Source organism: Oncorhynchus tshawytscha, linkage group LG22, assembly GCF_018296145.1.
Source record: "Oncorhynchus tshawytscha isolate Ot180627B linkage group LG22, Otsh_v2.0, whole genome shotgun sequence".
Taxonomy (NCBI): Eukaryota; Metazoa; Chordata; class Actinopteri; order Salmoniformes; family Salmonidae; genus Oncorhynchus; species Oncorhynchus tshawytscha.
In genome coordinates, this window is record NC_056450.1 from 40,406,300 (window position 1) to 40,418,503 (window position 12,204).

A 12,204-nucleotide genomic window follows, 5' to 3' on the forward strand; every position below is an offset into this window, starting at 1 on the left:
GAGAGTGTCCGTTGAGAGAAGGTCTTCAGGCAGTCTTTTAACATTGAGGTAAATGTACTGTACGACAACATGATTTCTTGAGAGAAAACATTTCCAGAAAAAACACAAAGACTTTTATCTATCCTCCAGGGTGCTTAAGATTCTGCCATTGAAAAAAGGCATGCCGTACTCCAACAATGGGCAAAATATATGAACTATGCTAGATTCCAGTCTGTGTAGATATTGCAATGGGGATTTATTTCAGTATATGAATCAGTTTCAAGATTATGTTTTTTAATATAATCCTAATTTCCTTCATTCATCCTAATTTCATTGTCTGAACATAATTTCCCCCCCGTAGATCCATTTATTTTTAATAGCAGAGTGGGGCACGGGCTTCCATTAGTGAAATTAAATCGTGAAAATATCTCTCCTGTGACACACCATAATGAGTGTTTCCTCCTTGTTATAGAAATGGACTGATTGGTATCTCTTGGGATGTCTATCGCCCTCCGCTGGTTTAGAACTATCAGAGGTTTGTTGGCACAATCTGACTCTGTTCTGACGAGAGTGATGAGCACTGGAGAGGTGAACACTGGACTGGCCCTTGTAACCAAAGGTTGAAGTTGGCCATCAATGTCTTTGAGCTATATCTAGGGGTACGGTTGATGAGCGTAGTGAGGTGCGTAGTTAGTCCCAGGGGCCCATGTGAGACCCTCTTCGCACGGCGGCATGACACAACCTTGACAGACAGAGAGAGAGTCCTTCAACACAAGAACTATACTGGTCATGAGGAAGTACCTGGTCAGTAGGACTATGTGTAATGGAGGCTGTGGGACCAAAACAACAACAACAACAACAACTACCACAACAACTACCACCAAAACAACAACTACCAAAACAACAACAGCTATCAAAACAACAACAACAACAATAACAACTACCAAAACAACTACCAAAACAACTACCAAAACAACAACAACAACTACAAAACAATAACTACCAAAACAACAACAACAACAATAACTACCAAAAAAATAACAACTACTAAAACAACAACCAGCAAAACAACAACTACCACCACAACCAAAACAACAACTACGGCGACAACCAAAACAACAACAACTACCACAACTACCACAACAACAACTACAACAATAACAACCAAAACAACAACTACAACAACTACCAAACAACAACAGCAACTACCACAACAACAACTACAACAACAACTACCCCAACAACAACTACCCCAACAACAACTACCAAACAACAACAACAACAACAACAACAACAACTAGCACAACAACAACTACCAAACTACAACAACAACAACAACTACCCCAACAGCAACTACCAAACAACAACAGCAACTACCACAACAACAACTACCAAACAACAACAACAGCAACAACAACAACAGCAACTACCCCAACAACAACTACCAAACAACAACAACAGCAACAACCACAACAGCAACTACCACAACAACAACTACCCCAACAACAACAACAACAACTAAAACAACAACAACAGCAACAACAACAACTACCACAACAACAACTAAAACAACAACAACAACAGCAACAACCACAACAGCAACTACCACAACAACAACTAAAACAACAACAACAACAGCTTAATACACCGCATAGAGGAGTGGAAATGTAGAGACTTCATTAACATTTTAGATGTTGGGAACATGATGTCTTAGCATATGCTCTGTGCAGTGGGGCGTTACCAGGGGTGGAAATGAGGTCAGCCCGGGGCTAGTACGTTTCACACCGGGCTAGTAGAAAATGTGCAAAACTGGCCCGTCAGACTAGTAAAATGTTGTCTTTTCAAATATCGCATGGCACAGATTTTGGACCCGAATGCTACCAGGCTAGTATGAATTACGGCTTACGAGCCCGGCTGGAAAGAACAACAAATCCTTGAGTTCTATCCTTGGGTGTTACTAAATACTATCTAAATCACTTTCATATAAACACACCCTGTAAGAGGTCATTTAGAGGTTATTGACATCAACACAATTAAGAAGAGAAGTGGTAAAATGGTGGTAAAACCCCCAGCGAGACTGACCTATCACCACTCAGACACCTCAATGTACAGCTGTCAGCTGCTGGAGAGAAGAGACCAGTCAGTTAATTAATGGACCTATCACCACTCAGACACCTCAATGTACAGAGGTCAGCTGCTGGGGAGGAGAGACCAGTTAGTTGATTAATGGACCTATCACCACTCAGACACCTCAATGTACAGCTGTCAGCTGCTGGAGAGGAGAGACCAGTCAGTTGATTAATGGACCTATCACCACTCAGACACCTCAATGTACAGCTGTCAGCTGCTGGAGAGGAGAGACCAGTCAGTTAATTAATGGACCTATCACCACTCAGACACCTCAATGTACAGCTGTCAGCTGCTGGAGAGGAGAGACCAGTCAGTTGATTAATGGACCTATCACCACTCAGACACCTCAATGTACAGCTGTCAGCTGCTGGAGAGGAGAGACCAGTCAGTTGATTAATGGACTTTTCATCACTCAGACATCTCTGGATTAGGGCCAGAGAGACAGATAGCAGTAGTAAAACCAGGGAATCTAGAGATTTACCATTTTTATAACATACCGTAATACATGAATATGTGCCAATTTAAGGAGGATAACAGATCGTTCAACATGATACTCGCTTTCTATTCTGATAATAACATACACCCTGACACCATCTCTCTGTCCATTGGGAACAAACATCCCATTTAGAAGAGCAATGTGTAATATAATGCAAACGGTGCCATTTCAGATACTTAGCATTTAGAAGAGTTCAAAGGATGCATCCCAATCATCTCACATTTCTCTTGAATTGTGTACTTGCTCAATTCCCTTCTTGGATTTGAAAGGAAATGATCGGCCTATGGAAACTTCCTCTAGCCCATGCCCACACCAATTCAATGCTTTTAAACTACTGGGGAGTAGTGAACAAGGAGGAAGGATGCTTCAGGAGGAAGGACACTTCAGGAGGAAGGAGAGATTATTGAGAAGCATCCATAGAGAGACAGGTGTTGAGGTACCAGGCGATTGGCTGGTGATGAAGGAAGGTTAGGACTGCATCTGTTATCTGTAATAAGGAAAAAACAAGCAGGGTTGTGTGGGTCAGTATATGATAAGTTCCAGCATTGTCTGTCTAACTGGGCTGTATAGGGAGACAGACAGGAGAGGAGGCAGGCAGACAGACAGAAACAGAGACAGACAGACGGACGGGAGACGGACGGACAGAGCGAGAGAGAGAAACTCTGACCCTAGATGTTTTGCTGCTGGATCCTTCCTTGTCTTCTGAAACGTTGCTGTGTGGTGATTGGGTGAAATGATTGGAGAGCCACGTGCTTTTCATCTTCTTCATACCATCATTCTATTACAATACATTTCTTCTTCGTTACCTCAGAAATAACTAGGCGTTACTATGACAACAGCCGGCGATTGTCAAGTAAATAACTGCTGGTCTTAATTGACTGTTAATTAAAACTTCTTATGGATAGTGGGCAGTATTCGGAAGTTTGGATGAATGACGAGCCCAATGTTAACTGCCTGTTACGCAGACCCAGAAGCTAGGATATGCGTATAATTGGTAGTATTGGATAGAAAACACTCTAAAGTTTCCAAAACTGTTCAAAATAATGTGAGTATAACAGAACTGATATAGCAGGCGAAAACCCGAGAAGAATCCATCCGGGATTTATTTTTTGGAGCTCACCACTCATTATAATGGCTGTCTATGGGAATATGAATGGAATACCTCCCAGATTGCAGTTCCTAGGGCTTCCAGTAGATGTCAACAGTCTTTAGAAAGAGTTTCAGGCTTCTTTTTTGAAAAATCTGCTAGAATGTGTAGTTTTTCTAAGTGGCTCCAATTTTGCCTGTAGTGTTGTTTATCTCCGGTAATGTTCATTATTTATCTCCGGTAATGAACATAATATACTACGTTTTAAATGTTATCGTTTATTGATATATTAGGGTACCTGAGGATTGATTAGAAACGTTGTTTGACTTGTTTGGATTAAGTTTATTGGTAACTTTCGGGATTCATTTGTATGCATTTTGAACAAGGGAAACCGGTGGATTTACTGAGTCAAGCGCGCCAACTAAACTGACTTTTTTGGAATATAAAGAATTACTTTATCAAACAAAAGGAACATTTGTTATGTAGCTGGGACCCTTGTGATTGCAACCAGAGGAATATCTTCAAAGGTAAGTGATTTATTTTATCGCTATTTCTGACTTTCGTGATACCTCTGCTTGGTTGGAAAATGTATGTAATGCTTTTGTATGCGGAGCGCTGTCCTCAGATAATCACATGGTGTGGTTTTGCCATAAATCCTTTTTGAAATCTGACAAAGCGGCTGGATTAACAAGAAGTTAAGCTTTTAAATGATGTAAGACACTTGTATTATCATGAATGTTTAATATTACGAATTTTGTATTTTGAATTTCGTGCTCTGCAATTTCACCGGATGTTGTCGAGGTGGGGCGCTAGCAGCATGCCTTTCCCAAATAGGTTAACATTAAAACATTTAGCATCTCCTGGCTTCCAAGCATAGCCCACAAGCCACTGATGCAGACCTTTGGAACATCTACATTATTTTTTAAAGTCTAATAAATCCATGTCATATAGCCTACACCTTCACAATAAATCCATTATTTATTTTAGACAGGTCTAAAGAAACATGATATGAATATAATGTAGTCTATTTCAGAAGAACAGATATATACATACACCTTAAGTTAGGCCCTGATCTGGCTATGCCACATGACCGTGGGCTACACTGCTTCATTTAGCAGACAGGATTTGCTTAGAATTCCATGGCATTATTTTATATTATAGCGTGAAGAACACAATTGAACAAAGCTGAATAAAATAGAAAGGATATTATTTTCTCCAAGCAATTTGAGGGAGTATTCTGTGTTGAGTGGTTAACAAAGACACAGCTACTCCTATATGCTTCATTTAGAGTTATTTATGTAACTTTAGTTGTGGTACAAATGTTGGGCTGTGTGTTTAGATTTTTTATACATTGTAAGGCTACATTATGCGACTCTAATGATGATTTGAAAAAAAGTTGCATGAAAGGCATGAGTTCTGCTTTGTTGTTTTTGCGCAGGCTGTACACACTTCATCAGTCTCTCATTCACAAAAGCACTTGATAATGCCTCAAATTTCCATGCAGCATCCCCTTTGTGTGGCTGTAATGCCCCCTAAAAAAATCCATGCCTGTTGCGGCCAGTGGTCGTTGTTCCCTTGGGCTGAATATAATAATTATAGTACAACGTTGACCTATTCTATTATGTGGGAGGAAGAAATATTCCAAACATAGTCTGGGACAGTTGTGGGATGCGATAGATCCCACATTAATACAACCACTACCATCAAGTTACTTTTTTTAAGCATTGAGGTTGACGCAACAGATCAGAACGTTTAGCTTAAAATGTTGATAAACTATTAGGGTATTTCTTCACATTGTAAGTGTAGCAATGCACACACGGCAGTAGGCTATAAGCACGTGGCAGTAGGCTATAAGCACGTGGCAGTAGGCTATAAGCACGCGGCAGTAGGCTATAAGCACGCGGCAGTAGGCTATAAGCACGCGGCAGTAGGCTATAAGCACGCGGCAGTAGGCTATAAGCACGCGGCAGTAGGCTATAAGCACGCGGCAGTAGGCTATAAGCACGCGGCAATAGGCTATAAGCACGCGGCAGTAGGCTATAAGCACGTGGCAGTAGGCTATAAGCACGCGGCAGTAGGCTATAAGCACGCGGCAGTAGGCTATAAGCACTTCCCTAAATTTGAAACTCATGCGCTGCATATTAATGCCAGTTAGGCTTTACACCCATTATAAATCAAATGAATGTGCTTCATTTTAAGAAGTTATTTGGCCAATTTAGTTGCGATACAACTAAAAACATGCATGTCATCTAAGCCACTTAAATTGCTAATGGAGGACGCTTTTCCTGTTGTAAAGATAAGCAATGTGCTTATTATTAGGAAAGTTGAGAAATACATATAGTAGGCCTAACCTATAGAAAGCTGATGGGATCCTGCACTTTTTAATAGAGACCATCATCCTGTTTTCTCACGTAATTGCATGGCCTATAGAAATGTTGCGCAACATGAGCTCATGGGCTCTCATGAAGTGTTTGATTAGATTTTTGACTACATTTCCATTGACGTCATTGTAATTAGAGGGACAGTAGAATGCTGAGGTCCAGGCAGTTAGCAAGTTTGACCATCAGCAGCATCAGAGCTTGGAGAAGCCTAATTACCGTGACTGAACGGTAACGTGGAATTTGAATGCCGTCATGACACGTGACCGCCGGTGTGGCAGTAATACGGTCACCGTAAAATCCCTAGCTGTAAAAGCTGGAATGTTTTCATTAGACAAGAACATTACTGATGAATACAAGGACATGCTGGTAAAGTCACTGTTCAATTCAAGGAATTGACAAGATCAGAATGCTGTCACTACCACAAGTAAATCCCAAACTGTTTCGCATAGCACAAGTTCTACAGCAGGTAAGTAAATCCCAAACTGTTTCCCATAGCACAAGTTCTACAGCAGGTAAGTAAATCCCAAACTGTTTCCCATAGCACAAGTTCTACAGCAGGTAAGTAAATCCCAAACTGTTTCCCATAGCACAAGTTCTACAGCAGGTAAGTAAATCCCAAACTGTTTCGCATAGCACAAGTTCTACAGCAGGTAAGTAAATCCCAAACTGTTTCGCATAGCACAAATTCTACAGCAGGTAAGTAAATCCCAAACTGTTTCGCATAGCACAAGTTCTACAGCAGGTAAGTAAATCCCAAACTGTTTCCCATAGCACAAGTTCTACAGCAGGTAAGTAAATCCCAAACTGTTTCCCATAGCACAAGTTCTACAGCAGGTAAGTAAATCCCAAACTGTTTCCCATAGCACAAGTTCTACAGCAGGTAAGTAAATCCCAAACTGTTTTGCATAGCACAAGTTCTACAGCAGGTAAGTAAATCCCAAACTGTTTCCCATAGCACAAGTTCTACAGCAGGTAAGTAAATCCCAAACTGTTTCTCATAGCACAAGTTCTACAGCAGGTAAGTAAATCCCAAACTGGGGTACGTGCAATGCCATACTTATTTTCCACCATAATTTGCAAATAAATTCATAAAAAATCCTACAATGTGATTTTCTGGATTTTTTTTTCTCATTTTGTCTGTCATAGTTGAAGTGTACCTATGATGAAAATTACAGGCCTCTCTCATCTTTTTAAGTGGGAGAACTTGCACAATTGGTGGCTGACTAAATACTTTTTTGCCCCACTGTATATGTCTGTTACGTTTATGGGGGGTAAATTAAGGAAGACATCCTCTTCTGCAAACCACTGAAAACCAGGACAACAGGAGAGGATATTTTTAAAGTACTGGACAGCTTGTGACATCAAATGGACTTTGGTGGTCAAGATCTGTACTGATGGAGCAAAAGCCATGACAGGGAGACATAGTGGAGTGGTAACGCGCATGCAAGCAGTTGCTCCCAACGCCACTTGGGTACACTGCAGCATCCACCGAGAGGCTCTTGCTGCCAAGGGAATGCCTGACAGCTTGAAAGACGTTTTGGACACTACAATGAAAATGGTTAACTTTGTTAAAGCAAGGCGCCTGACCTCTTGTGTATTTTATGCATTATGCAATGATATGGGCAGCGACCATGTAACGCTTTTACAACATACAGAAGTGCGCTGGTTATCAAGGGGCAAAGTATTGACACGTTTTTAAAAAATTTATTTAGAGACAAGCTTAAAGTTCTTTACTGACAATCATTTTTACTTGTCTGACTGCTTGCATGATGACGAGTTTCTCACAATGCGCAATTACGCAGGTACTTTACTGAAACGGATGACACAAACAACTGGATTCGTTATCCCTTTCATGCCCATTTACTGATATCTGAACAAGAGAGCCTCATTGAAATTGCAACAAGCGGTTCTGTGAAAATGTAATTTAATCAGAAGCCATTGCCAGATATCTGGATTGGGCTGCGCTCTGAGTATCCTGTCTTGGCAAATCGTGCTGTTAAGACACTGATGCCCTTTGCAACCACGTTGCTATGTGAGAGTGGATTATCGGCCCTCACTAGCATGAAAACTAAATACAGACACAGACTGTGTGTGGAAAATGATTTAAGACTGAGACTCTCCAATACAACCCAACATTGCAGAGTTATGTGCATCATTTCAAGCACACCCTTCTCATTAACCTGTGGTGAGTTATTCACAATTTCTGATTAACAAATAAGGTTTTATATGTAAGATGGCTAAATAAAGAGCTAAATTATTGATTATTATTATTTTATTATTTGTGCCCTGGTCCTATAAGAGCTCTTTGTCACGTCCCTCGAGCCGGGTTGTGACAAAAACTCACACTCATTCTTATGTTTAATAAATGTATCGTATCGTGTGTGTGTGTGGCAGGCTTATAATGATGGCAAAAAACAACATTTGAGAGTGTGCTGACCCTGGTGCTAGAGGGGGTACAGCTGACCGTGGTGCTAAAGGGGGTACAGCTGACCCTGGTGCTAGAGGGGGTACAGCTGACCCTGGTGCAAGAGGGGGTACAGCTGACCCTGGTGCTAGAGGGGGTACAGCTGACCCTGGTGCAAGAGGGGGTACAGCTGACCGTGGTGCTAAAGGGGGTACAGCTGACCCTGGTGCTAGAGGGGATACAGCTGACCCTGGTGCTAGAGGGGGTACAGCTGGATGTTGAATGTTTGAAAGGGTACGGGACTATAAAACATTTGGGGAAACACTGTTTTACAGCATAGTTTATGGTGCCAACCCAGCCCCTCCCCTTCCTGTGTCTGTATCTCCCTCCAGCCCCTCCCCTTCCTGTGTCTGTATCTCCCTCTCTCCAACCCCTCCCCTTCCTGTGTCTGTATCTCCCTCCCAGCCCCTCCCCTTCCTGTGTCTGTATCTCCCTCCAGCCCCTCCCCTTCCTGTGTCTGTATCTCCTTCCAGCCCCTCCCCTTCCTGTGTCTGTATCTCCCTCCAGCCTTCCTGTCCTCCCTGACCTCCTTAATTACTGTAGTCCACAGATGAGTTGTGTTTCTGGGAGATGTGTTCAACCCCCAGACAGATGCTGCATGGTTTATAATAGTGTTAACACAGCAAAGGCCCCAAGTCGCCAGGAGAGGATAGCACCAGCCAGGCCAGAGGACAGTTCTGCAGTGGAGTCAACCACTAACACTAGGACATTAGCACTGAGGAAATCAGTGTTAGCTAACCATCTAGTATCATCACCATGGGTCGTAGAGAGAAAAATCAATCTGATAGGGAAAAGTCTCCATCAAATTAGTGAATGAGTTCAGCTCAGAGGGATAACACTAATCCCGCTCTGTAATCTGCATGATGGGGTTTGTCTGTTGATTTTACTCTGTATTAATCACATCTCATTGACTCTGGATTAAAGCCATATCAGGCCATACCAGACCATACCCGGCCATATCAGGCCATACCAGGCCATACCAGGCCATATCAGGCCATACCAGGCCATACCAGGCCATATCAGGCCATACCAGGCCATACCAGGCCATATCAAATCAAATCAAATTTTATTTGTCACATACACATGGTTAGCAGATGTTAATGCGAGTGTAGCGAAATGCTTGTGCTTCTAGTTCCGACAATGCAGTAATAACGAACAAGTAATCTAACTAACAATTCCAAAAAACTACTGTCTTATACACAGTGTAAGGGGATAAAGAATATGTACATAAGGATATATGAATGAGTGATGGTACAGAGCAGCATAGGCAAGATACAGTAGATGATATCGAGTACAGTATATACATATGAGATGAGTATGTAAACCAAGTGGCATAGTTAAAGTGGCTAGTGATACATGTATTACATAAGGATGCAGTCGATGATATAGAGTACAGTATCTACGTATGCATATGAGATGAATAATGTAGGGTAAGTAACATTATATAGGGTAGCATTGTTTTAAGTGGCTAGTGATATATTTACATCATTTCCCATCAATTCCCATTATTAAAGTGGCTGGAGTAGAGTCAGTAGAGTCAGTGTCATTGACAGTGTGTTGGCAGTAGCCACTCAATGTTAGTGGTGGCTGTTTAACAGTCTGATGGCCTTGAGATAGAAGCTGTTTTTCAGTCTCTCGGTCCCAGCTTTGATGCACCTGTACTGACCTCGCCTTCTGGATGACAGCGGGGTGAACAGGCAGTGGCTCGGGTGGTTGATGTCCTTGATGATCTTTATGGCCTTCCTGTAGCATCGGGTGGTGTAGGTGTCCTGGAGGGCAGGTAGTTTGCCCCCGGTGATGCGTTGTGCAGACCTCACTACCCTCTGGAGAGCCTTACGGTTGAGGGCGGTGCAGTTGCCATACCAGGCGGTGATACAGCCCGCCAGGATGCTCTCGATTGTGCATCTGTAGAAGTTTATGAGTGCTTTTGGTGACAAGCCGAATTTCTTCAGCCTCCTGAGGTTGAAGAGGCGCTGCTGCGCCTTCCTCACGATGCTGTCTGTGTGAGTGGACCAATTCAGTTTGTCTGTGATGTGTATGCCGAGGAACTTAAAACTTGCTACCCTCTCCACAACTGTTCCATCGATGTGGATGGGGGGTGTTCCCTCTGCTGTTTCCTGAAGTCCACAATCATCTCCTTAGTTTTGTTGACGTTGAGTGTGAGGTTATTTTCCTGACACCACACTCCGAGGGCCCTCACCTCCTCCCTGTAGGCCGTCTCGTCGTTGTTGGTAATCAAGCCTACCACTGTTGTGTCGTCCGCAAACTTGATGATTGAGTTGGAGGCGTGCGTGGCCACGCAGTCGTGGGTGAACAGGGAGTACAGGAGAGGGCTCAGAACGCACCCTTGTGGGGCCCCAGTGTTGAGGATCAGCGGGGAGGAGATGTTGTTGCCTACCCTCACCACCTGGGGGCGGCCCGTCAGGAAGTCCAGTACCCAGTTGCACAGGGCGGGGTCGAGACCCAGGGTCTCGAGCTTGATGACGAGCTTGGAGGGTACTATGGTGTTGAATGCCGAGCTGTAGTCGATGAACAGCATTCTCACATAGGTATTCCTCTTGTCCAGATGGGTTAGGGCAGTGTGCAGTGTGGTTGAGATTGCATCGTCTGTGGACCTATTTGGGCGGTAAGCAAATTGGAGTGGGTCTAGGGTGTCAGGTAGGGTGGAGGTGATATGGTCCTTGACTAGTCTCTCAAAGCACTTCATGATGACGGATGTGAGTGCTACGGGGCGGTAGTAGTTTAGCTCAGTTACCTTAGCTTTCTTGGGAACAGGAACAATGGTGGCCCTCTTGAAGCATGTGGGAACAGCAGACTGGTATAGGGATTGATTGAATATGTCCGTAAACACACCGGCCAGCTGGTCTGCGCATGCTCTGAGGGCGCGGCTGGGGATGCCGTCTGGGCCTGCAGCCTTGCGAGGGTTAACACGTTTAAATGTCTTACTCACTTCGGCTGCAGTGAAGGAGAGACCGCATGTTTTCGTTGCAGGCCGTGTCAGTGGCACTGTATTGTCCTCAAAGCGGGCAAAAAAGTTATTTAGTCTGCCTGGGAGCAAGACATCCTGGTCCGTGACTGGGCTGGGTTTCTTCCTGTAGTCCGTGATTGACTGTAGACCCTGCCACATGCCTCTTGTGTCTGAGCCGTTGAATTGAGATTCTACTTTGTCTCTGTACTGGCGCTTAGCTTGTTTGATAGCCTTGCGGAGGGAATAGCTGCACTGTTTGTATTCAGTCATGTTACCAGACACCTTGCCCTGATTAAAAGCAGTGGTTCGCGCCTTCAGTTTCACACGAATGCTGCCATCAATCAACGGTTTCTGGTTAGGGAATGTTTTAATCGTTGCTTTGGGAACGACATCTTCAACGCACGTTCTCATGAACTCGCCCACCGAATCAGCGTATTCGTCAATGTTGTTGTCTGACACAATACGAAACTTCTCCCAGTCCACGTGATGGAAGCAGTCTTGGAGTGTGGAGTCAGCTTGGTCAGACCAGCGTTGGACAGACCTCAGCGTGGGAGCTTCTTGTTTTCGTTTCTGTCTGTAGGCAGGGATCAACAAAATGGAGTCGTGGTCAGCTTTTCCGAAAGGGGGCGGGGCAGGGCCTTATATGCGTCGCGGAAGTTAGAGTAACAATGATCCAGGGTCTTTCCACCCCTGGTTGCG